The sequence below is a fragment of the Mercenaria mercenaria genome, chromosome 4, assembly GCF_021730395.1.
Source record: "Mercenaria mercenaria strain notata chromosome 4, MADL_Memer_1, whole genome shotgun sequence".
In the NCBI taxonomy this organism is placed as follows: domain Eukaryota; kingdom Metazoa; phylum Mollusca; class Bivalvia; order Venerida; family Veneridae; genus Mercenaria; species Mercenaria mercenaria.
The window spans coordinates 78,015,848-78,041,112 of NC_069364.1; the positions used below are offsets into that span (position 1 = coordinate 78,015,848).

The 25,265-nt window shown below is 34.2% G+C and overlaps 1 long non-coding RNA gene across 1 annotated transcript; it reads left to right on the plus strand.

Moving 5' to 3' along the window:
* The first annotated feature begins 13,336 nt into the window (after positions 1–13,336).
* LOC128556477 (uncharacterized) lies at positions 13,337–17,579 on the plus strand. The gene is made up of 3 exons (XR_008370704.1): positions 13,337–13,463; positions 14,055–15,520; positions 16,173–17,579. It is a non-coding gene; the product is annotated as an uncharacterized LOC128556477 (long non-coding RNA).
* Positions 17,580–25,265: the final 7,686 nt, after the last annotated feature.

The window sequence follows — 25,265 nt, forward strand, 5'->3', positions numbered from 1 at the left end:
ATTCATGAGTTACAGAATAGGATTCTTCATATGAGAGATTTTATTTTTTATAAAATATTTATACATATCATGAGCTCACATCTTATGAAAATTTGACAGTAAGGATTGGTTTATTTTGGCATTTCTAACAATTTTTTCATACATGCTACTGGTGTATGGCATTACTATCATTTAGTTTTCAGCTTTTATCATAATTTTTTGAATTTGAATTTAACATGTATTTGTTTTTGGGCACTTGTCAAATGAAAAGTTGTCTATTGTCTTGCCTCTAAGATAGAAGTACTTCACTTTATCTGTAAATGTCATGGAATTTTCTAATAATTTATTTTGTTATTTCAAAATGTTTTTGTGGTTAAGAAATTAGTGCAGTGGATGGCCTTGAATACGTTTACTGCATTTTAAACAACTGTTTCCCAACTGATATGTGAGTTTTCCTCATGTCATATTTCTTACTGTAAGTTAATTGTTAGAAAATCATATAATCATTTCAAGTATCCTCACAGATTTTATTTTAAATGAACTGTTTCTAAAATTAATTCCTTAAACCATTACCCATGCTGGAAACAAAACTGATTCGGCTTTTGCAATCCTAGTGTAGTTCAAGGCTCATCCATGCAGTCTGTTCCTGATCTGCACAGTTAGCTATACAGGCAGTATCTTTTTGGTATGCACCCCTTTAAACAGGTAAGGGTTGTCATTTTGTAAGATGGGACTGTTCATTATAGAAGATTTAGAATTGTAAGGGCTTAGGTAAGCTTCTATCAAAACATTTAAAAAATTGTGTCCATTCAAATTAAGCTATCATTTTTCACATAGTTGTAATATAACAGTTGTTTTGTTTCTGGTAAGTACTTAAATATCCATACATTTCCACAGCTGATACGGAACCTTTACATTTGCATTTGTTCATATTCTTTTTTTTATGTGGAATACCATAATACATTTGTATTGCAAATCCACATTTGATGTAATTCACTATATATACTTTACTATATTACAGAAAATGTTGCTACCACAATTCAATATAACTGAATCCAACTTAATAAGTAAATTGTTCCAATGGTTCAATCAATATATTTGTATACTTTGCCAATCCATTCTGTAAACCTTTCCTATACATTTATAACTTCTCAAGTCATATTGATTTGTAGCTGCTGAATCACATTAAAAATATATTAATTTTGCTACTTCCCAATTCCAGTGCTCTTGCAAAATGCTTAAATCCCTTAAAAAATATGTGTTATAGTAAAAACAAAGAAGAAATACTCAGCTTTATTACTTTCATCTTGTAGTGAGTTAGTAATAATAATATATATACTAAATCTCTAAAAGGTACAAACTCTTTGGATCTTTTTCGTTACTTAAATATTAATTTCTAATTTTAGGAAATTAAATACTGTCATAAAACCATTGCAGAAACTACCACTTCTAAAACAGGGTTTGAAATGCAAAACAAATCTGGAAAAACTACTTACTGGAACAATGTCAGAATTCAAAGTGATCTGACTTGAAATCCAGTCATTATGGGGATAGAAGATAAAATTTCACCATTTTATAGATGATTTTGACGACTTTTCAATAGTAATTTGGTATCTTGGTTTTATAAAAAAACTTGTGAAGATAAATGGCTAATTATGAAATTCCTGTGAATCCATGGAAATATACGGAAAATGGATATGTCTATCCCTATTTGCATTCATATATTTCAGGTAGTCAGTGAAGTCTCCTGATACAGGAACACGTCCTGACTGGGGGTGTCATTGAAGAACGGTTGTTTTTGAGGAGAAAACAACTTTGCGTTTCAATGAGTAATACAAGTTTTGAACCACATTACCTAATGGGCCAGGATATCTTTGTAGACATAGTCAGGATCTGCTGACAACAAGCAAGGGTAAGAATGTATTATGTTGTATAAGACTGGAAAAATACCCACTTCATTGTACCCACGACATCAAAGTTGTAAGGGGGGGTTATGGTTCAGGTTGTCTGTATGTTTGTTCGTCTGTCTTAGACGCAATCTTGTGCGCACCATCCCTTATACCCTTGACAGGACTTTAATGAAACTTCACACAAGTGATTAGTACCACAGTAGTTGTGCATTGGGCATGTTTTTTTTTTTTTTTTTTTTTTTTTTTTTTTTTTTGTTTTTTTTATTTTTTTTTTTTTTTTTTTTTTTTTTTTTTTTTTTTTTTTTTTTTTTTTTTTTTTGTTTTTTTTTTTTTTTTTTTTTTTTTTTTTTTTTTTTTTTTTTTTTTTTTTTTTTTTTTTTTTTTTTTTTTTTTTTTTTTTTTTTTTTTTTTTTTTTTTTTTTTTTTTTTTTTTTTTTTCTTTTTTTTTTTTTTTTTTTTTTTGTTTTTTTTTTTTTTCTACATTTTTTTTTTTTTTTCTTTTTTTTTTTTTATTTTTTTTTTTTTTTTTTTTTTTTTTTTTTTTTTTTTTTTTTTTTTTTTCTTTTTTGGTTCTTTTAGAAAAAAATTTGCAGAGTTATGGGACTTTGTTTTTTTGTACTTACTATATACATAGACACAATCTTGTGCGACAATCTGTCCTCATCCTTGACACAATTTAATGAACTTCACACAAGTGATCAGTAACAACAGTAGTTGTGAATGGTGCTCATGTTAGGTTCATTTCAGATAAATATTTTGCAGAGTTTTGGGACTTTGTTTTTTGTGACTATTATTTATTCATAGGACACAATCTTGTGCGCACCATCTTTCCTACATCCCGTGACACATTTTTTGAAAACTTCACACAACTGATCTGTAACAACAGTAGTTGTGCATGGGGATGTTAGGTTCTTTCAGCGGACAAAATTGCAGAGTTATGGGACTTCTGTTTCTTGTTAACATACTATGTACTTCAGGATGCTTATGCAATCTTGTGGAGCCTATCTACCAAACCTGGCCACACAGTTTAATGAAACTTCACACAAGTGATCAGTACAACCTTAGTTGTGCATGGGTGCATGTTACATTCTTTTAGATAAAAATTCTGATAGTTTATGGGACTTGGTTTTGTGTTTACTATACTGTATACATCAGTCTATATTCATTCAGTCAAAATTATTATTGAAGTCTTGTGTGTGTCAGATTGCATTGTACTGGTCACAGTGCTGCGGGGGGTACAGTCATCACCTTTAGTGATAGATATAGTTATTAATTAATGTGCTGTTTTCCTGATTGAAGGACTGAAACCATTGATAAATAAAATAATAGTCTAAACATACCAACTTTGTTTGATGTGTAATTACTCCATTAAAAATGTCTTTTCATTGTGTGAAAAAAATATAATGCTGATTGAATCCAGGCAAAACAATGTGCTTTATCAATGTGCCATTAAGCATATTGCTTTCATTTTTTGTGTTTAATGCAGAGATAGTAACTATTCATTTAAAATTTATGTTATGGCCATAAACTGCATTATGTAGTTGGAAATCTATAATTTTCAATATTACTCATCTACTTTTCCATTAGGCCAAGAAATGAAATAAAAAACTGAATTAATTGAGTAAAACACAATTTTTATAGTTAGAGGATAATTGTTGGTTTCGGTGTAATATAAGTTATAATTTCAACGAGTGGGCACACAAAAAGTGTTTTTCACGAGTGGCGCAGGCACGAGTGAAAATAACATACTTTTGGTTGTCACGAGTGAAATTTCCGTGTTTTTACATCGTTACCAACAATTTTTCTGTTTATTTTATGTCTATATGCTCTACTGTTGTTGTGTTATTCAATAAATGTCAAAATATGCGTGAAAATTTTTATCAGGATGCATCGCCAAAGATGACGTCATATTTACAACGTCATGTCATAGTGTTTCCGGACTTTCACGTACGCTCACGGTAAACTTTTTTGACGTTAATCCTTGGTAAAATTTTTCCACCCACAGGAATTTTGTATGGGATTATTTTACTGAGTGGCCAGTGAGTTTATCAGGATATAATTCACCGTTATATTTCGATAAACCGCCGAAAAACATAAAATAAAATGATTTAATCAACGTGGCATTGTATATAATAAAAATAATTATTAGTTTAACAATATCAACATGTCAATAAGTACAGTATTACTGTAACAATATAGTCATGACACACCATAAGTACATTTTACCCTATGCTAAATAAAGTGCTTAAGCACTGACATGAGCAAAAAAGGAGTTAAATCATTAAGGAATTTTATATTGTGTCCAATTAATATAGTCTAAAGTAAGCTAGCTCAGTGTGTTTTCAACTGACTTGAAAATATATCACAGGTTCAAGGTTTTGTTAGTTTTGAGTTATGGAAAAAGTCAAGGAGGCTGTCATAGTGTCCTACCGGGATTAACGTGATCTGTATATTTTTCTAAATACTTTATTAGTGAAAAATATTTTTATCACATTCCTTAGATTAATAAATTGTTCTGTACAGGGAAATTTCAAACTCTATTTTTATAATTTACTTGTTTTTCTGTTGCAGGACTGCCTGGTTATAAGAGTCTCGGCCACAAACGAGGTTGGCCCACTTTGTGAAGGGATTGCAGTCCTCATTCTGTGTAGGATGGATAATGGAAGTGGGTGGTCTATTTTCAACTTTCATTAAGATGGAGATTTTCTAATTATGCAAGCTGTGTCAGAACTCTGCGAGAACAAGGTATATTAATTTCAGTGTTATGATGACTAGACAAAGCATACACATAACTGAATTAATGGACCTGTGTACACATCTGTAATGTTGCTTTCAGAAAGTATTACTATGCAGTGCAGTCTCATATTGAACAGAACGGGTTTTTTTCATAATCATTTATCTAACAAACAAGTTCTTGTAATATAAAAACAAAATGTTTGTTAAAAATATGCTATGTCGTATTACTATTTATATGAGCCGTGCCATGGGAAAACCCAATATTGTGGCTTTGCGACCAGCATGGTCCGACCAGGCCTGCGCATCCGAACAGTTTGGTCAGGTTTCCTTGCTGTTAGCTAACTGTTTTCTCCAATTCCAATAGGCTTTAAATGCAACAGCATGGATCCTGACAAGACTGCGGCGGCTATGCGCAGGCTGGTCTGGATCCATGCTGTCGCAAACCATTTTGTTGGTTTTCCCGTGGCACGGACTATATGACCATTCTGATATGATAACTACTAAAAACGGCATATTTAAAACAAAATGCTGTATATGCAAGATTGAGAATGATAAGTGGACATTAGGCAAATTGTTGGTTGAAAACTGTTTTCTTATTGGTGAATTATGAATGTGAATCTGTCTTGAAAGGTTTGCAGGTCTGCAAGAAGCTTTTTTCAATACATAATTGGAAATTCGAGTCAATAAAGTAATATATGGTCACAAAAATGCCCAAATCATATTATCTACCATGAATGAACTCTACAACTGTAATTAATGATTGAACTGGGAAGAGACAATGAAAAATATGATAATAAACTTATTCAGATGATGCATTGTTCAAGAGACGCTTGTTCAGTACGTTGGAAGACAAACGTAACAGTGACATAAACTTGCTAAACCCTAATCAAATGTTCTCTGGGGGCGGTGTTGAGGTGAAGCTATTTCAGAATATTTGCATTGTTAGAAATAAATATAAAGAAATGATGTTCCCCACCGCCCCCCCCCCCCCCATAACATACATTCAAGTCTGCTACCCCCAATTTGATACTTCTCATAGATAGACTTTTCAGTTTTTATTGATATCTAGATGGAGTTTTGCACTTCTAACACATGTTTCTATTAGTCCTTTTAGATAACAGCAAGACTTCACTACGCAAGTTATTTCAAGGGACTTAATTCCACCAGTTTTTAACCCTGTTAAAACATTTTACACATGATGTCATGTCTATCTACTATATTTGTGCCGTCTGACCCAGGTGCCCGCTCGTGATGAAATAGTGAACGGAGGGGGCACCTGAGGTCTTCCTCCACATTAAAGATGGAAAGTCGCATTGGTCCTAAAATTGTGTCGGGAGACGTAAACCCAAAAAAATTATAATTAAATGAATAAATTATGTGCCATGAAATAGTGTTTCCATTTTTATCTACTGGTAAACATAAAATACATATTAGTCAAACAGAATCGAATATGGATTTGACTGATTGTTTTGTAACATCTAAATTTTTGAGTCGTTAAGGCTGAATGCCTTTTGTCGCAGTAATTGCTATCCAAACGAACGTGTCTCTAAATGGAACAAATACACAGTGAGGGATGTAGTTCCATTAGATTCTCAAACTTCAACCAGTTCTCTGACATGAATGAAGTTAAGTTGTGTTGCATGTGTAGAGGCGTCCTTTAGGCATTTGACAATATACGCAGGTAATCTGTCATATTTATGACTAGTAATTGTGCAATTTCTCACGAATGTAAAACTCTTTTAGATTAATGTGCCATTTTATGAATTGCGCAGGCTTACAAAATAAAAAAAAGCTTGGGTAACATCCAGCGAAAGACAAAAATTGTTAAACTGGGCTCAGATAGATGCGTATTTGCGAATTACGTATAGAAGAATGCAAATACGCCATGTCTAATAATTTCTATGCGTATTAATAACGTATATAAAATTTGACAGAACGCACACCTGCTTTTTTAAAAATCTAATCTCGGAATCGTATGATGCGTTTAGGTAAACCTAGCACGTCAGCCTTAATTTCTCCCATATTGAAACGTAAACACGCATCGTATGATTTCTATTAAACTTGCGTGGGTTGAATTGTGCAGTCCGTTAACGGATAAAATTATCGGAAGAAGAAGCTATTACGGGTTTGTTTAGTTACTACTGATTATTAAAAATGATTTTATATTATTATTTTCGAGTAATAAACAAATCGGCGAAACAGGAAATTGTATTTTTCTTGTAGTTTTTGAATCGTAAGTAGGATTGTCTATGTTTGGCTGGCTGTCACGAACGAAATATAACTTTTTTATGAAAAGGATTTAAATAGAGGTAGAATTCTATTTTAACCGTAAAACTTCAGTGTCAGATACGGCCTACTGATGCTAAATGTCTTCGTATCATCACAATTTGTAAATTTATTGTTCAAACTGGAGAAAAGGTTAATAGTATCCGGATATAAATATTTTGGGTAATATTCGAGCAGTGTTATGAAATTTTAAGAAAAAAACTAAAAACAAACTGAAACTGGTAGACTATTCTGTCAGTACATCAATCATTAGCCGACTCAGGCCATTCAGGCCTTTGATTAAACCATTCATCACTCTACAAATATGCTGTGTATATTACTCGGTCTACACTTACAACCTTATCGTATGGTTTTGATTTGTTAAAACAGGGCTTTGCTATAGGTGTTTGCTCGGGTAATTGTCTGAAAAGTAAAAGCTGAGGTTTCTTCTGCTTCAATTTTAGGTGAGCGAAAACAATTTTATGAAATGAATTTAATGATGTGGAGAGATACCACTTTTTTTTTTTTTCAAACAGGTTTCAGTAAGGCCTTGCATTTTACGCCAAAACAAAATGGTGTTAAAAATATTGCAAGTTTTTCAATACTGCTCTCTGAATTACCAACTTTACAAAGCAAAGATAACCTGATACAAACCAAAGAACATGAAGAGGACAGTTTTTCTAAAATGGTTAAACTGGCTTAATTACTTAAAGGACTGGCTACAAGGGGGAATGTTATTTAGACTGACATGCAAACATATATTTCAGATGTACTCTGGCTGCAAGAAATGAGGATGTGCAGAATGTCTACGATACCAGTTGTATGGGCTGACCCACTGAGGGCAAGCTGATGTGAGCCAGCTGGCAATCGGACTTGGGAACCGGCGCCTTTAGTGGGAACCCATGATCGCAAATCTACAGCCCCAGACAGGTTGTTGTGTGGACTGCCAACTTTGATTTGGGGGAAACAAAGAAGTAAGTTTTTGTTTCATTTATCAAAAGAATTGATTATAGGATTTTAAACTATGATATGATCAATGTTCCTTACTGTTTAAAAAACATGGGTGCTTTTCAAGTATGTTAAAAACTAAAAAATGGATGCTTTCTGTAAGTTTTTGACAATATGGTCTGGAATGGTAACTGAGGTTCTTAATCAAATTATCGATGTACAACAGTCAGAAATATTGCACATGCTGCATGTGACTAGGATAATGCATTTTTGTACTAAAAATTAAAGGTGCAAACGGTAAGTATCCTTATAAGGTTCAGAGGTATTATGGTTTGTAGTGTACTTACTCATCTTTTAATGGAAAAAAATAGTTTCAAGCTTGATAAAAGTTACTCTAGAAAATTTACTCAACTAATGAAAACAATGGTTTCTTAAAAAGAAGTAGCTTGACCAATTACTGAAATTTAAAACTGTCCTATTTAGACCTATATAATAGATGATATATTACGTGAAACACAATTTAATTGTAATTTCAAGATGCTACAACCATCTCAATTTACTTTCAAGAAGCAGAGGTCAGTGATTGTGGCCTGTGATGCAGCTGAGGATGGCGCACGCAAGCTTCAAGCTGCACTACCTGGATTGTTAAGTCTTACAGACGGTGTTACAGCAGTTGAGATATGGAAGATGACTTTCAGATTATGACTTGTTGATGGGTTTAGAAGTTGGCTGGTTGAGGGTATGGCTGTGCGCCAATTCCCCTTCTCCAGTACAGCCTCCTAACCCAGCACACCTTAAATGTACTATGTGAACTGTAGCCTGTACTCCCTGTAGACCCTAGATAATCTCACACTGTAAACACCTCGGTAACTCGACATCTACTCACTCCTTCAACTATACGAACACTCCTGTGTCAGGACGCGCAAGTTAGTCTCAACAATGCAATGCAAAAAAACTATGAATATGAAAATGGAATTATTTTTTACATGAGGTCTTTCTAAGAGTGGAGAAAAAAAGAAAGCTGGAATGGCTTATCATTGCACATAGTATTATATGATAAAACCACATTTTCAGGTTTGTTTGGTGTGATTGGCATCTTTTTAAAAAAAAGTTCACGTATTAATTGACTTTGTCTGTGGTTGTGGCAGTGAGTGATATGCTTCACTGGAATATCACGCAATAGCATGTCACCCAAATCATTAATATGGTACTGACACCAGGCTATTAATGCCGAGCAACAAGTATTGAAGATACTTATCAGAGTACCACTTGTACAATGTTTCACGTCGTCAGATGACAAGGCTGGGGATTGAAACCAACACATAGCCCGCTGATATAGCAATGTTTCACTGGACTACCAAGGTGGGTTAGGTTTATGCTGTTTTCAATTTTACTGGTATTTGTAGTAAGATGTTAATTTTATTTGATGTTTATCAAATGATATTAATATTAGCCAAACTCTTGTTTCAATAACGCTTGTTTTCAGGATACTTGAAGCACCTCAATTCATGGTCAGATGAACTTTTTACATACTGCAGACGAGGAAATACATTCCATCCCATTTGCATTGAACTCCTTCTGGTCCGCTCGGTATCATGCATAGTATTGACTTGGGCCCAGAGCAGGTATAACCCTGAGCTGTTTATAAATAAACTTAACTCTGACATTAAAATAATTTTGGACAAAACTATTTTGAAATACATCTTCAGAATAAAATAGTAGCTACTATAATGTTTATGAACAGAAGTATAGATTTCCCAAGGAAAAATACATGCCAATTAATCTTTGAATCTAAACAGGCATGTTTGCCTCAAAAGAAATAAAACTGATTGATTATTGAAACAGAATGCTTGCATAAATCTTTGTTTTTTGCCGATTTCGGGCATGCAAAAAAGGGGAAAAAGACATGTACAAACAGGGAGAATTTATGGTGAGCACGCGCTGGTTGTGTGGTGAAACGTTTTGTATGCTGTTGCGGGTCCCAACGTTAAGCAAATTAGGGATCCCGAAGCAAGTTTGGCCGAAGTCGAAAGGTCGAGATTTATGAATTCTTTTTCATCTGCATTTTATTAAAAATATCATTTTTTTCAACTAACTTTACTATTAACTTGTTAATAAGTGATTACTCTCGCTGATAAGCGCAATGCAGTAGTGTCGTTCATATTATTGTATTATTGCGCGTATTTGGCTCAAAGTAGGTTACACGCGCGATTTAATCCCTGAATTATGATAGAGCAAACAACATTTACAAAAATTACAAATTATGTTTTCCAAATTAATTTTAGTCGTGAAAGTTGGTCTTGGCCTAACTTTAAATCTTACACTTAACTTTTAAAAACAAAGTTTGTTGTTCTACTTACAAATTATGCAGTCTACTGATGTAGTGTTGGTGTGTTATGTAAAGATTAACTGACGATGCGTAAAGTTAGAAGGATTTTTCCACAGTTATTGAACATTTGATGAACAGAAGGTATTTATTATTTAGTTTTTCAATTTATTTGTAGATCTCCAAACCATGTTGTGTTTATAAATCCAATCTAAGTTGATTTTATCGATGTTGGAATAAAAATTCAAATTTTTGTGTTTATCAAACTTTGTTCGCGCATGGGTGAGGTGTCCAAAGCCAAAATTTTCTGTGTGTTATAGGCATAGAGATTTCATTTAACGATATGAAGAATATAGGTATCGTTACCAATTTATACTAATGATAATGTTTACATTTAAAAAGCGTAAGGGACAGATATTAATTTAAACCAAGAGAGTTGTGTTCTGTCGGCACCTCATCGCTAATTGTGTAAAGGACAGGATGCGTGTATGCATTTTCTCATAATTTCGAGCTCTAAAAGCTAACGTTCCTACCGTTATATTGGGACGTAAAAGGGAGGTATTACTTATGTTACTTACATTTAAATTAAAGAAATTACCACAACAAGATTGTCCGTTCGAAAACATGTATAAAAAATGCACTGTTTCTGTTTGCCTGGTAATGCAATAAATTAACGTTTGTCATAACCTACATGAAATCGGACGAACTTCAGTCGGCTTTGGCAGTGAATAGTCTTGTTTTAAGCTCTCCAGAGCACAATTGCTTCAGGTGCGCTATTGTGGATAGCTTAACAGTTCCGTCGTACCATCCGTCGTTACGTACCAACACTTTCCTTTAAAATCAAACTTCTCATCTAAAACACAGGCAGATTTTGATTGAAACTTTCACAGGGTTGTTCATTGCGATGGTTCCTTCTTTAAAAATTGTTCAACAGAATTGCATTTCCATGCAGAACTTCTCTGGTTGCCTTGGCAAACAGAAAGGAAAAACTTTAAATAATCTTATTCTCAAAAACCAGAAGCCTAGAGCTTAGATTTTTTGGTGTGATGATTGATAGTGGAACTCTACCAATTTTGTTCAAATCATGACCACGGGGTAAAGTTTACCGCCTAGAAGTCACTTGAATTGTACATAGGAAAATCTTCATTTTCAAAAACCAGAAGCCCTAGTGCTTAGATTTTGGACTCGTAGCATTGCCTAGGAGGACCTCTTACTAATGTTGGTCATATCATGACCCCGGGGTCCAAAATTGACCCTGCCCTGGGAGTCACTTGATTGTTAAATAGGAAAAAATTCAAATCCTTTCTAATATTAACAGAAGGCCTAGAGCTTAGATATGTCTCGTGTAGCATTGCTAGGGATCTCTACAAAAATTTATTCATAATCATGACCCCCAGGGTAATATTTGACCCCGCCCCAGAGAGTACACTTGATTTTACATAGGAAATCTTCAATATATTTTTCTATATATAAACGGAAAGGCTAGATCTTAGTTATTTTATTGGTAGAATTGCTAGTAGGACTTCTACAAAATTTGTTCTAATCATGTCATCGGGATCAAATTGACCCCGCGAATGGGGTTACTGATTGTGGATAGAAAAATCTTCAAATTTTTTCGAAAAATAAACCAGAAGGACTAAAGCTTAGATATTTGAATGTAGAATTGCCTAATTGGTACTCTACAAAATTTGTTCTTATCATGACCCCGGGTTTCAAAATTGACCCCCCCACACCCCACACCCCACCTGGCCAGGGGTCTCTTGATTTTTATAGGAAATTCTTAAAATATTTCTAAAATAAACCGGAGCCTTCAGCTTAGATATTTCAGTGTAGCATTGCCTACGATAGACCTCTACAAATCTGTTAAATCTTGTCCACGGGGGCAAAATTGACCTCCCCTCCGTCCAGGGGTCACTTGATTTTTACTTACGGGGATATCTTACATAAAATTCTAAAATAAACCAATAGGCCTAGGTCTTAGATGTTTGACATGTAGCATTGCCTAGTTGACTTCTACAAAGAAATTTCAAAATCATGACCACGGGGTCAAATTGCCCCCGCCCCATGGACGGGGTCATCTTGATTGCTTCTAGGAAAAATTTCAAAATTTTTCTAAAAATAACCAGAAGGCCTAGGTCTTAGATATATGATATGTTTTCATTGCCTAGGAGACTATCTTAATACTTTGTTCCATTCATGAACCAGGTGGGTAAACTTGCCCTGCCCCGGGGTTTATTGATTGTTACATCAGAAAATCTTCCAAAAAAAATCTAAAAAAAAAATCTTCAGTTTGACATTTGAAACATGGAAGCTATATTACTCTGGTGAGCGATCAGGAGTCATCATGACACTCTTGTTTCGATATTTCCAGCACTTTTGTTCTGTTTTATGCAAGGAATAGCAATAACTCACGTTTGTTTCATGAAAATCATTTGCAGAATCCTAGGGCTATGTTGTGAACTGCCCTACAGGCTCGTGCACCTACAATACATTGGATACTGAGATGTTGTTACACGAAAAAATGTGCGTCTAACCCTACAATTGTCCCTGTCTCACAATCCATATTAGTTAGGCAAATCAACTGTAAATACCCTTATCTTTAACATAGTTTAATAATTTAATGGTTTTATTTTCCAGATCCCCGATAGTATGTGAAATTGATTGGTTAATGTATGCACTGAGAAACGGTTCGAACTGCCAGCAGATTCAAAAGCAGGCTGACGAGCTACTGGGGGAGAACAAAAAATAGTACGAATGGGGGTTAGAAGAAGGCTAGAAGGCATGTTTTTGATGTGGATGTTAGAGGCAGCAGTTAAAGAAAAATTCTGACAGGTAAATCATCTCCATTTTGGTCTATAACATAAGACATTGAAACCACTATTATGCAGTAAACTTGTTATAGCAGAAAAAAACTACTCAAGCTTTATCACAATGAAAGTGATGGAAAGATTTCTCATTACAAACATGTTTTTTAAAACAACCTATAAACAAACATATTGGTAGCTAGACACATCGGGTTTCAAGTCAATATTTAAAGATGATGACCAACATGTGATAAAGCTTTGTTTGGACTTTAATCAGGAGCACCGGATGGCCACTGTGGCCATTCCTTATTCAGTAGGCACCTGGCAAACGTATGGTAGAGGCACCACGTGCAACCATGACTGTTAATGTTGCGCCACCTCGAGAAGATGCAGAAGCTGCACCATTATCTGGCCCAGAAGTAATAACTACACAGCCTTCAGCCGATACAGAGGCACCACCCCAGGAAGCAGACCTGGGGTCAATTACTTCAAAATGTAATTAATTACATTACAATTACATTGAGAAATGTCCAGTTAAATTACAATTACCATTCTATCAAATTTAACAATGTAATTAATTAAATTACAATTACATAGCAAATTGTAATTAATTACATTCAATTACAATACCAAATGTGGTACTTCTTACATGAACACTGTATTTTTAGCAAAGTTCTTTTACTTTGTACTACATATACATAATAATTCACCTGTAAACTGATTTCAATTATTTCAAAATTGAATTTAAGCTCAAAGTAAAATGTGTGTTTGTGGGAAATCATCACTCAGTCTTTAATATTATTGCAAAAGGAGCTAAAAGTCAGCCCAAGTTAATAGTTAATACATTTAACGCACGTTTGTTTCATGAAACATCATCTGCAGAATCCCTAGGGCTATGTTGGTGCACTCGCCCTACGGGCTCGTGCACCAACCAATCCCTTGAGATTCTGCAGATGTTGTTACACGAAAAAACGTGCGTTAACCCTACAATTGTCCCTGTCTCTCAATCCAAAATAGTTAGGAAAATCAACTGTAAATACCCTTATCTTTCACATAGTATTAATAATATAATGGTTTATTTTCCAGATCCCCGAGTATGTGAAATTGAATGGTTCATGTCTGACACTGAGAACTGTCGAACTGCCAGCCAGATTCAACAGCGCGCTGCTGAGCTACCTGGGGGAAGAACAAAAAATGTCCGCATGGGGGTTATGAAGAAGGCTAAGAAGTGCCATGTTTTTGATGTGGATGTAGAGGCAGCAATAGGCACAAGACCACAGTTATTTGCCCTTGGTTGACCACAATACGGAAGTGGTTACGCGGAAAATAGTTCCTCTGTTTGATGGTGAATATTGGTGAATTTTTGAGTGAAAGACCTGCAATAAATGGCATGATCTAATAGAGAAGATATGAAATAGTAGGTACATGTACAATTTGACAGAATGCAAATGTCAGAATATGCATAACATGACTTTTTGATAGGGCCTGTTTTGCCTGTTTGCGGCCATCTAGAGAGTATTCTTCATACGCATGTGATTTGGTTCAAAATGGTGGAAAAAAGAGCCGGTCAACCCAATGTTTACTGTGGCTGGAATTATTTCTCTTGGATAGTTCTGTTGAGTTCAGGTATTTTTATAGGGGTTGGAATGCATGCAAAATTGCTATAGTGTCCAGTGCCTATATAGAACATATAGTAAAAATAACTGTGGTCTTAGGCCTGATATAGTGGAAAATGTCAGAAAGTAAATTGTCAATATTTTTGTTATTTTTCAATCTACATGGCTGAAATTTTGACAGTGAATGGCTGGTAGGCATAGAAATCTGGTAAATATTTAGATTAATCATTACATTTGCTGAAATTGCTTCAGTTTGGATAAAAAGTATACATGCACTTGAAACTTGTGAAAAATCCTACTTTCAGTTTACATATTTCTGGATTTTTTCTAATTTTGCAGGTTTTCTTGCATGAAATGCATTTTTATAAGTTCTTTGTTTGAATACGGTATGCGGAAAACAAAATGGGGTATTACAAATGCCGCGATGTGATATTTTTTGATTTTTTAGAAATTTGAGCTGCGACTGAGGAAATCTGATCTAAAGTCAGATATGTATTTTTTTCTATTCTTGTTTACATAAAATTGCTCTTTTGGTTACTTGAATTTACACAGTACACACAGTCTGAATAGTGAAATATGTGTAATCATAATCTGTGCAAGAAAAATCAGTTCAAGGGCTTGAAAATTGGACAGATTAGGCCTGAAATTGGCATATTTTAATTGATTTTGAAGGAAAACAGGCAGATTTTCACACACTAGACTTGCATATTGGTTTCCTTAATGCTTAATTGAGCATAAATCATCATAGCTGAGGTCCTGAATTGTATATTTACTTATTCTGTTGGATTTCTTACACTTTTAGTACCTAAAAACCTGAAATGACAGCGCTCGGACAATGTGAAGTTTGTCGCATAATCGGGGATTGACCGCCTTTGTACATATATGTCTACAGCTTCTCAGATTTGACCGAAGACAGTTGTTCGGTGTTGTGAATGGGTAAATAATTCCATTTTAGATGCTTTTAATCAAGATCAGGTACTTTCTGTGATTTTGTAAAATTTAATAGACTTCGTTAAATTGCATCGGCAAGCAGAAAAAAGCCAGAAAATAGAATTGTAGTGGAATAACATTATTTCAGCCAGTTTTGCCATAATGACTACTTTCTAAATCATGTGTGGTAGTGAGATAACATTTATAATCAGTTACCATGAAATTGGACAGGAATTTGTTCATAATTGTTGATGCAGTAAGCTGTATTCCCAGTGTGAATACTAAGTTCTGATTGTAGCTAATTTCACCTGAAAATAGTAAACATTGCTTCAGATCTAGCAGTCAGTAAAGCAAGGAAACTGGACAGACTGCTTTGTGATTGATAGTTTTGTTATTCAGACTATTTGTTATGACACATTTTTACTTACATAAGACTTGAATTTGAGGTTTAATATTACATTATGACAGTTTCAGTATGGGGAAAGGAGACTGTGATATAAATATTCATAGAAAAGTTGCTTTGAGGGGCACTTTTAGCATTTCACACTTTCTTTGCAGTCAGATTGTTTTGAAATATAGTTTTGCACATACATACAATCATGTAAACTGATTAAGTATTCATTCTAAGAAATTATGACTAGCTCGACTCGTATTTTAGATGTTGTTCGGCCGAAGGCCTTCCAGTCACACAGAAGATCCTGGTTCGGTCACACGAAGGGTCACTTCCATTGATATTAGTCACAGGAAAAATTAGGAGCACCAGTTGTATTTTCTCAAGTTGATATTTATTTAGGTTTTTGCTGAAATTAAGCCAGTTTGGAACATTCAGCAGGCAGTGATGTACATTAAAATCATTCTTTATAGAGATAGGGGCTGTTTTGCCAGAATGCTCAACTGTGATACACAATGTAAGATTTTGTGCAGTGTAAATGGTCATGGTGTGCATGTTTCATTTACAGAGTGCACTGAATGCCTGTAAACTGTAAGATTTGAGTGAAATATTCATTCCAGAAAGACTCATAAGCTTTTTAGTAAGCTCACATATTGGATTTTTCAGAGCTGTTTGGCTCATTTTACCTAGGGTAGCCATAAATGAATGATCACTGAAAAGTATATGACACATATATGTACAAAAGCTATTCATTCTCATATTTGCCACATACTGGGCTGCTTAAAAAGGGCAAATTTGACAGCTACAGGATTTTTCTTAGTTCACATTTGACTTTTTCGTGTGAGTAGACTCCGCGTTTTGACGTGCTTTTTGTAATATGAATAGTTTTCCTTAAAATTGGAACAGTGATATTGTAATCAGACTTGAAGTGGCTCTTAATTTGGATAGATGTATATTAAGGAAACATGCTGTTTTTTATTTTGGGTGAAAATCTCATCAAACAAAAAAGTTATAGAATTTTGCGTTTTTTTCATCTGAAAAGTACGCGAACTTTTTTTTTGCTTAGATTTGACAGATACCATGTGTAACATTGGAAGCTGTCAAATTTTAGTGCATAGTTCAACAAAGGTGTAACTTTCAGATTTAATTTGCTATACATCTGAGATTATACTGGTAAAATATTTTTTAGTTTGGAGAGAAAAATAGGTCTAAATAGGCACAAGACCACAGTTATTTGCCCTTGGTTGACCACAATACGGAAGTGGTTATGCGGAAAAATAGTTCCTCTGTTTGATGGTGAATATTGGTGAATTTTTGAGTGAAAGACCTGCAATAAATGGCATGATTTAATAGAAGAGATATGAAATAGTAGGTACATGTACAATTTGACAGAATGCAAATGTCAGAATATGCATAACATGACTTTTTGATAGGGCCTGTTTTGCCTGTTTGCGGCCATCTAGAGAGTATTCTTCATACGCATGTGATTTGGTTCAAAATGGTGGAAAAAAGAGCCGGTCAACCCAATGTTTACTGTGGCTGGAATTATTTCTCTTGGATAGTTCTGTTGAGTTCAGGTATTTTTATAGGGGTTGGAATGCATGCAAAATTGCTATAGTGTCCAGTGCCTATATAGAACATATAGTAAAAATAACTGTGGTCTTAGGCCAGCAGTTATAGAAAACATTCTGACAGGTAAATCATCTCCATTTTGTCTATAACATAAGACATTAGAACACTATTATGCAATAAACTTGTTACAGCAGAAAAACTACTCAAGCTTTATCACAATGAAAGTGATGGAAATATTTCACATTACAACATGTTATTAAACCACCTATAACACACATCATTGGTAGCTAGACACATCGGCTTTCAAGTCAATATTTAAACGATGCCAACATGTTGATAAAGCTTTGTTTTGACTTTATTCAGAGCACCAGATGGCACCTGTGGCCATTCCTTTTCAATAGGCACCTGGCAAACGTATTGTAGAGGCACCACGTGCACCCATGACAGTTAATGTAGCACCACCTCGAGAAGACGCAGAAGCTGCACCATTACCTGGCCCAGAAGTAATAACTACACAGCCTTCAGCCGATACAGAGGCACCACCCCAGGAAGCAGACCTGGGGTCAATTACTTCAAAATGTAATTAATTACATTGAGAAATGTCCAGTTAAATTACAATTACCATTATATCAAATTTAACAATGTAATTAATTAAATTACAATTACATAGCAAATTGTAATTAATTACATTCATACAATACCAAATGTGGTACTTCCTTACATGAACACTGTATTTTAAGCAAAGTTCTTTAACTTTGTACTACTATACATAATAATTCACCTTAAACTGATTTCATTTATTCAAAATTAAATATTTAAGCTCAAAAGTAAAAAGTGTGTTTTGCAGGAAATCATCACATCAGTCTTTAATATTATTGCAAAAGGAGCTAAAAAGTCAGCCCAATTTAATAGTTTAATACATTGTCAAGCAAATTCGGTATAGAAGAATGATGCATGTAAAGTCAGGTATTTATCTGAGGTCTGAAATTTCTCTGAAGTTTATATGATCATGGTTCTGCAATATGTTTTCTAATTTAACTAGTAAACTTCAGATATTTAATCATTTACATTTTTAAACCTATATTTAAATTTTTATTTCTTGACACTACAAAATATTCCTAAATTAATACTTTTCATAGCTATGACATGGCACACAATTTAGCATGTTAAAGTGAAGTGTCACTGGTTTTATAAATGTAATATATACTATTTGCAACAAAAACTGGATTAGCTGTGCCATGTAATTAGGAAAGTAATTGAAATGTAATTGTCCCAATTACACCCCAAAACTGCTCTGTAATGAATTAAAAACACAATTACATGTAAGTGATAATGACCCAATTACAAATTACATTCAATTACAAGAAATGTAATTTAATTTGCAATTACCACACCACAGTCGTGTGACCATTATTTCCCGTTATGGAGCAAGCTACAAAGACGGCAAATCAGTCAGATTAATTTTGTAGGGAAAAAACTATTTGTAGATAATGTCGAGCAAAAACCAGAATCTTCTTAGAGGTGTCACAAAGAGTCATCTATAAACATTTTGTCATGGAACATAAATGGGTTTAAAAGTGAGTGTATGTGACAGTGATTTTTTTGTAATTACTAACGAATTCTGACTTGGTTTTCTTTAATGAACCAATGATATCAAAAACTAATACTTAATATGACAATGAGGGTTTTTGACAGTATTCATACTTTAGGTAATAAGTCAAAAAATACAAACAGAGGACGGTCAAGTGGTGGAATTTCATTGTATTAAAAACACTACATGAAAAGATATATAACTATTGTTGAAAAAGTCAGTATGGATAAAATCGGGTTAAAATTAGATAGAACATTCTTTATTTTTTCATGAAGATTATTTATCTGTCATTTACTTCCACCGACTTCTTCTAATGTTATTAACAGAAGAAGAAATATGAATTTTTTTGAAAAACTTGAATCTGATATCTTAAAATACAAAGAACTTGGGAAAAATTACGTTTCCGGAGACTTTAATAGTCGTACCTCAGTTTTCACGCAGATTATATCAAGTTGATAAGTACAAATTGATCAAGCATTTGTCATTTGTAAACAGGGCAGATATTTTACCTCATAAAAGTCGAGATAAAATTGCTGACGCACAAGGTAGGCGCTAAATTGATCTATGTATTTGCACAGGTTGTGTAATCGCTAACAGGCGCTTGTTGGCAGATAAGGGAAATTGTTAATTTTACTTTCTGTTCCCACCAGGAAAGCACTGTGATTACTTACTTTTAAGCAGTGGAAGATTTACATACCATGACTAAGTATTGAGATTTTATCATTTACTGAATTTTCGGATCACACGCACCGTGAGCTTTAGTTTCCCACTCGTAACAGTTGAAAGGATGAACCAACATAAGATAATGGATCATGCAAGGACACTCGAAGAATAATCTGGGATGCTAGCAAGGCCGAATTATTTGTTGTAAAACAACACGTGGATTATTTTAGTAAACTGACGCACATGAACTGAAATCCGTCCCGGTCTCCGGGTTGTTGACAATTTTACAACAATTTTAGGAGTAATGTGCGTCCATTGAGGTTTTAGGTGGAACAGGTCAAGGCGTAAGTTCAGATACCCCTAAGCACTAATAAACTGATCTGAGTGGTTGATGAAACTGTTTCCAAGGAAAAGACACTGTTTATAATGCAAGGAACATACATTCGTTAAGATAAATCTGATGCGTCTAGGCGAAGTTTTGTGCGTGCTAGAATGAAATATAACAGAGTAAAAAAACTTGCTCGAAAAAAGTATAGATTTAACGAGGGTAAAAGGTTAGAAAATCTGTCTAAGAAAACCCCAAGGCAGTTTTGGAAAGCAGTCAATAAAACTATTAAAAAGACTCAAGAAGTCCCAAGTTTCCTTTCAGTAAATGATCTTTTTAATCATTTTCATACACTGTTTGGAGAATCGGGCCAATCTCATCCGGGGGGGGGGGGGGGGGGGGGGGGGGGGGGGGGGGGGGATACAGAGACTGGGGGTCGCGAAAATGAGGAATTAGATAGAAATTTTAGCGAAACTGAGCTGCATAGGGCAATTTTCTCTCAAAACAATAATAAGTCTCCAGGTACTGACAAGATTACTAGTGAAATGTTAAAATCTTGCTATGACATTATATCGCCATTTTTACTCAGTCTTTCTAATCAAATTTTCAACTCTGGTAACTACCCGGCATCATGGAGTGAGGGTATACTAGCCCACAATATTTAAGAGGGCAATGTAAATGAGGCCCAAAGAATTACAAGGGATTATATTTAAATATTTTAGCAAAGGTTTACACTCAATTATTACTCAGTAGATAAATGTATGGCAAAATCACACGATACTCTTTCGCAGATCAGTTTGGATTCAGAAGGGAAATCTAATAACGATTGTATCTTATTTACAATCTGTTAATACAAAGGTTCTGAATTCTGGTAACCCAAATTATACGCATCTTATAGACTATCTACAGTGTTTCGATAAAAATAGAAAAGGTCACTTTCTTGGCAGAAATTAATTGCCGAATAGGTTAGTTCTAAAACTTGTGATGGCAATAAAAGCTATGTCTAATTTCGTCAAATCGTGTGTTAGATACCAAAAATACATATCTGAATATTTCAATACACAATAGGCTTGAAACAGGGTGGATCCAGGTTCGCCGCTTCTCTTTAAGCTATTTGTCAACGATGTTATACAGAACATTAATGCGGATCTTGATGGATTTTACCATTAAAGAGCTCAAATTACATTTCTCATCATGTATGCGATGACCAAGTGTTATTAGCAACATCCCCTGTAATCATTACAGTCAATGTTTAGATAGTATTGTTGATTATTGTAATATATGGGGGGCTAAGGATCAACACGTCGAAAAACAAATGCAATGATTTTTGAACGGGAGACACACGTATCATAAATTTTATATAAATAACTCACAAATGAAACCGTTGACTCCTTTAAATATCTAGGGATCACGCGTCCAAGAAATGCAATTGATTCGTACACAGAAATGCTTATCACATCATGCATCATTTACCTTATCTATCTTTAAATTATTTGAACATGCTGGATTTTTAGTTGACAAAAACTAGCTTTTTGATACTCCAGTTGGGTCCAATCCTTCATTTCGGCTTACCAGTTTTGGGGTTATCATAACGGCACCGAGACCATTAAAGTTATACACACAAAGTTTTCTTAGGCGCATTTTATGCAAAAACAATCCCACTAATTTTAGCTCGCTTTACGGAGAAACAGGAAGAATGCCCTTTATGTAACGTAAGAAAAATCCCAGCATGCTCAAATATTGTATAACATATACTCAAACAAGGAAGTAATTCACTTGTTAAGCAAACATTTGTAATGTTGAAAGAGGATGTAGAACTTTACATAGAACTCACTACACAGAAAATGTGGGCCTTTCAAATTAAAATATTTTAGTACACCAATGGATTTGGATATTTCTGGGATCACCAATTTGAAATAGACATACCTTTTTGGTCGGCCATAAAAATAGAATACTTGACCTTACAAGCAAACATGGAATAGTGAAATTAACAATTCAAGCCACTTACAGTCTATGCTCTTTTTAAACATGAATTCGGTATAGAGAAATATTTTTCATGTATACCAGACAATTAAATACAGAATATCTCTTACGAAATTCAGAACGACCTCACATAACTTACTTTTGAATCGGAAGATACAAAATATGCCCCAAAATGACAGACTCTGTAGATTTGTAAATATGAACCGATTAGAATCAGAATATCATTTTCTGTTTGATATGTCCTAAATACAGAGACTTACGAGTAAAATATTTATCTATTACTTCTGCCGCTGGCCATCCTTGAACAAGTTTGAAACTCTTTTTATCTCGAAAATCAAGAAATCTATACAGTGCCTTGCTAATTTAGTACTTTGCTATTCAAGCGAAGGGGAACTAGTTCGTTACTTTTTTCACATATATTCTGTATATTCGTCCAGCTCTAGTAAAACAAAAAAACCATACTGAATAATATTATCTACCAGACATTAGTTAAAGAAAATCAACCAAATGTCAACTTTATTATCGTATTCCTGTACTCTTCTGTTAACCATCTTTGATGTTTACATGATTTACTGTAATTTATATTCACCAGCACCTTCGTAATTGTAAATTTGCAAGAAACAATGTAATTTGTTTTATGCAATAAACTCTTTCATATTCGTAATTACATTTTTAATTACCACAACTTCAAATGTGGAGCCAGCAGGGACACACACGTCACTTTTAAGTATGTGGATAACTGTAAGTTGCTACAATTTTTAATTACCACAACTTTCAAAAGGTGGAGCCGGCAGGGACACCAGCACGTGCACTGTGTTAAAGTATGTGGAATAACTGGTAAGTTCTACAAAAGCTTCATTTTAACCCAAAGAGGTTGTTTCAATCCAGCTTTTATGCACTTCAGACTATACTGTAAAATAAAACAGATAAAAAACACATCAATATTCCCTTCATAATAAGTCACTGCTAGCTAAAATGGGCTAAGTTGTTTTACATGTTGGTTGTGTTGTGCTGATGATGATGAAACTTATGTAAACACTTTCCCATTTGCAGTTAAGGTTATGAAAAGAAAGCAAGCTGCAAGCAGTCACAGCCATAAGACCAATGATGAGGCAGTAAAGTTGTAAGTAAACTATGGACAGTTTTGTTGTTTGTTCACCATGTCGAGTCAAATGTTTTGGTAGATTAAATGAAGACATCCTATAAAATCTTTTCAACTTTGATTGAAGTCAATAATTTGTAACACCACTAGCATATCCTATTCAGAGACATAAAACGGATATCAGTAGCGTTTTAGCGGAGGACCAGCAATGTACTGTCAGTACAGCAAGAACAATTACATATGTCAACACCATTTGGCGAGACCGACATTTAATGGCAAAAGCCACACAAGATTTACTTATGGATAACATGGATGGCCTATAAATCTACATACAGTGAGAAAATTGACTAAGAGAACATGAAATACCTGCCGCAGTCTAGTTCTTATGCTATGTCACCGTCACCACCATTTAATTTCGTCCCACAACCAATCACAGTCAGCATTTGCAGAACACGGTGGGAGCATTAGTGATGACACAAGATTCACTTGGATGCCAATGAACAGTCGTGTGTTCAGATACGATGTGTTAGCAGTCTTGTATCCTTGTCTCCCTTTAACTGAAAAAATAGTGAGGAGCTGTTCCCCTCACTTTCTTTTTAAATCCATTTAAAGTTTTTTTTATATGAAAAAAAATGCCAATTGTGTCTATAGGACATGGGATAAATTTTTTAACGGAGAGCAAGATGTTACTGCCTATTCACAGCAGAATGATGTTTTTTAACACGCAGCCAAGCAAATGATGCAAATGTGTTTGATCATTTTGTGTAACAACAGTACAGTATATTATTCACCAATAGGAGAGATCATGATTGGCTACAAATCCGTCATATTTCAAATTTTAGAACTGATAAGACATTGGATCGGGTGGGCAGAGCTGACATCTTTTTTTTATGTAAACTGAGATGTGTTCTAAGCCTAATAATTTGCTTACATGAGTATTTTTTTGCTAAAAACTTTCTGCATTTTGAAATCTAAAATGTGCACAAATAAGCAAGAACTTAATTACTAATTCGATCCCGTTTCATTTCAAAAACATTTGCCCACAGCAGATAAACAAAGTTTAATGCGTCACACGTCACTCGGATTTCTTATAGAAATGAAATGATTTTTTTCTGTGTTCCATGCAAAATGAAACAACTGTATAGGATTTACAAATCCATGAATCGTTGCCAGTAAGAGAAGTTTTTGAGGATTGGTAATGATAATCAATATAGTCTCCTTGTCAGTCATGCAAGATCTAAAATTATGATCGTGAAAACAAAATACTAAAAGTTTCCAATTAACTGACAACTCCTAACTCATGTAAGCAAAATAATTAAATTTGACCGGTATAATTTTCCTTTCGGTACCAGGTAACTGGTCAGCAACCAGTATGGCAAGGACACAGAAAAAGACTAGACAACAATATAATGAACATGTCTGACGTAATTACTTTCTTTGCAATTTTAAATTTAGAATTGATAACTCAAATCACCTTTAAATATCTGCGACTACCAGTAATCAATACAGTATCTTTAATGTTCGTGTTGCGGCATTAAGGAAGAAAACCTCTAAAAGTCCTGCTTCTAGGTTACATACCATTAAAAGAAATAGTTCTCTGTTTTTTTGTAAACAGTATTAAAAATTGTCTTATCAAAGCCAATTTTCCGCAAGAACATCCATGGTTCGCTTTAAAAGAAGAAAAAAAAACAACAAACAGAAAATGGGGAGTTGAATAGAATGCGTAAAATGTAAGTCAGATGACGTTAGCTCCACTTACACAACAATGTATTTCATTTCATATTTACATTTCAGTAAGCGTTCGCAGAAAAAAAAAAGATCTAGAGCTACTTTTTGTTTCCTAGTGACAAGTAGAAAACATTCGAATGGAAGCACGAAAAAAGAGTCTTCTTACATGTAAAACACATTCCATGAATAAATCAAGTGCATTCCCAATTGCACCAACCATCTTCATCAGTTAAACTTTTACACCTAAATATTGTACATAGTGCATCACTGAGCTAAAAATGAAAAGTTTGATGTTGTATAACACCTTCCATTACAAATAAAACATTACACTCTGCATTCAGATATAAAAGTGACAGTTTATTGTAATTTAATTGTTACTGCACACAGATTCTATAT